This window comes from Microtus ochrogaster, chromosome 10 (genome assembly GCF_000317375.1).
Source record: "Microtus ochrogaster isolate Prairie Vole_2 chromosome 10, MicOch1.0, whole genome shotgun sequence".
Lineage (NCBI taxonomy): Eukaryota > Metazoa > Chordata > Mammalia > Rodentia > Cricetidae > Microtus > Microtus ochrogaster.
The window spans coordinates 59980185-59983162 of NC_022016.1; positions in this window are offsets into that span (position 1 = coordinate 59980185).

Sequence of the window (2978 nt, forward strand, 5' to 3'; positions counted from 1 at the left end):
TTTTTTTTTTTTTAATGTCAAAGTTTCTGGCTATCCTGGAACTTGCTGTGTAGACCAGGCTGGCCCTGAATTCAGAGATCCAATTGCCTCTGCCTCCCAAGTGCTGGGATTAAAGGCGTGCGCCATCACCGCCCAGCTCCCTCTTTTTTTTTTTTTTATGTCAAAGTTTCTGGCTGTCCTGGAACTGGCTCTGTAGACCAGGCTGGCCCAATTGCCTCTGCCTCCTGAGTGTTGGGATAAAGTACTCCCCTCTCCATTGCTATGCATACCCCGTTTCAGCTATTTATTGAGAGTCTTGCTATAGTGAGCCCAGGTTGGCCTTAATCCCCACCTCCTTTTTTTTTGAGGCAGTTTCTTTTCTTAGTCCTAGCCTTCCTGGAACTCTAACCTTGTGTGTTAAGAGTCTGGCCTTGAGTTTAGAAATCCACCTGCCTCTCTCCCCGCCAAATGCTGGGATTAAAGGCTACTACGCCCATTGGCCTTGAACTCTTGATTCTCCTGCTTCTGCTTTTTCTTTTTCTCTTTTTCCCCTTCCTTATTTCATTTATTTATTTATTTTTGCAAGACAGGGTTTCTCAGTGTAGCATTGGCTGTCTTGGAACTCATTCTGTAGACCAGGCTGGCCTCAAACTCACAGAGATTTGCCTGCGTCTGCCACCAGAGTGCTGAGATTAAAGATGTGTGCCACCACCAAGAGGCTCTGCATTTTGAATAGTGGTTTACTAGCGTGTTGTCAGCATTCTCAATTATTATATAAAAACAAAAAATATTTATTTACTTATTTGTGTGTGTGCGTGTTTGTCTTAACGACTGCCTGCCTGTGTATGTGAGACCTTGTGTACCTGTGGAGGTCAGTTCTCTCCTTCTACCATGGTAGGGCCAGGAGATCAGACTTTTGTTTTCAGGCTTGGTGGCAAGCCTCTCTACCCCGTAACCCATCTCGCTAGCCCTCCACTGGTGATTTTGGTTTCTTGTTTGGGGCCAGGCACTGAAAAGATAACAATGAAAAAGACAAGGCCCAGCCCACCAGAAGCATAGTACTTTCTGGGGTTTTGTTTTGTTTTGTTTTGCTTTTTGGTTTTTTGAGACAGGATTTCTCTGTAGTTTTGGATCCTGTCCTGGAACTAGCTCTTGTAGACTAGGCTGGCCTCAAACTCACACAGATCCTCCTGCCTCTGTCTCCTGAGTGCTAGGATTAAAGGCGTGCGCCACCACTGGCTGCATAGTCCTTTCTGGAAGAAAAGACTCAGTATAGACTGTATCAAGAGCTGTAAGGAGCTGGGTCGTAGTAGTGCACACCTTTAATCCCAGGGGGTAGTGGCAGACAGATCTTTGTGAGTTCAAGGCCAGCTTGATCTATAGAGAGGGACAGGCGCCAAAGCAACACAGATAAACCCTGACTCAAACCAAAACCCAAACACACACACACACACACACACACACACACACACACACACACACACACCCCAACCAAACGAAAAAAGAGCTGTAGGGAGGCCCCAGTGGAGACAGTGGAGTTGCTGAAGGGTGTGGGTTCCAGCCTGAGAAAGGCCTTTGAGAACCTTGTGAAGCTCTGAACCTTGCAGGATGAGATCAACTGCATTGCACACCAAGCCTTGAGAGGTTTAGAGCTAGAAGATGGGCTGGGTGTCCAGGAGTTTTGCTTTATTCTCACAGAGCAGAGGAGGGAGCAGTGGAGCTAAAAGGCTGGAGGAAGCAGGGTCAGATGGAGCAAGACCTGGTGGAAATGGGAAGAGCATCTGGGTCTTGTATCCTAGGGTGGTCACTAGGAGGGGTTGAGAGACTTGGTGTTTCAGGTGAGCTTTCCCCAAAGCAAGCCACAGGAAATGATCCAGGAGCCAGTGGGGAGAGACAGAAAGGAGTGGGGAGCTGACCAACAGCTGAAGCTTTATACAGTAACAGATTAGTTTCGAAGACCCCTGTCCAACCAGGACCCTTTGGACATCAGTGTTGAACCCATCTGGAAGGAAGCTCTACCACAAGATCAAAGAGTCAGTTTCTACCGACTGGGTCGTTTCTCTGGCTGGGTAAACATTCTTCTGCCTTGGGGCCTGACTCTCTGACCCTGGTGGCCTGCCCTAGGAGGAGAGAGCAGCAGCCTGGAGATCAGCAGAAGCCCTTAGGCAAAGCTGCAGTTCCTGGCAGTAGGTAGCCAAGCAGGAGTGTACTAAAATGGTAGGGCCTGGAGGGATGGGGGTGGGACATGCGACCTCTGCTGCCCACACACCGGGAGGTTTTGGTATTGGAAGCCTCCAAGAAAGAAGAACGTCTGTTACTTTATTATTATTGTCACAATGATTATTGCTATTATTGTGAAAGCCAGATGAGATGCTAGGAAGAAGAGAAGCTAAACTGGGTGCCTACCGCCTTCTAAGCACTTCACATATCTCATTAAATACTTTTAGTAGCTAGCGTGTCGGAGAAAGCATCGTGGCCATGAAACGACTTATACTTCTAACTTGAAATTTCTAGAATCTGAGATGGTGAATTCAGTGGGCTCCCCTGGATGCTGAGGGCTCTTGTCCCAAACCTCCCAAGCAGCAGACAGCCTCCCTGGTGCCTGGAGATGCTGACTCATCAGAGAGAGATGTAAATTCCTACCTGGTTTGCATATGATTTACACATATTTATTTATGAGAGTCTTTGATTAATGTCAAAGTGTGTCTGTGATTTTTCTGTCAGGCTTCAGGGCCCTGCAGAGGCCATGGCTGGTGTGGATGTGAGTGAAAGTCTGACCGTGGATGTGGGGTAGGGGGACTGCTGGGTAAGCTGTGGGTAGGTGGTTGGCAGGTTCAGAGCCACAGAATGGGCAGACTGGAGCCTGGGATTCCAGCATGGATGGTTTGAATAGCTGAGGGAGGGCCGTGTGTGTGTGTGTGTGTGTGTGTGTGTGTGTGTGTGTGTGTGTGTGAGAGAGAGAGAGAGAGAGAGAGAGAGAGAGAGAGAGAGAGAGAGAG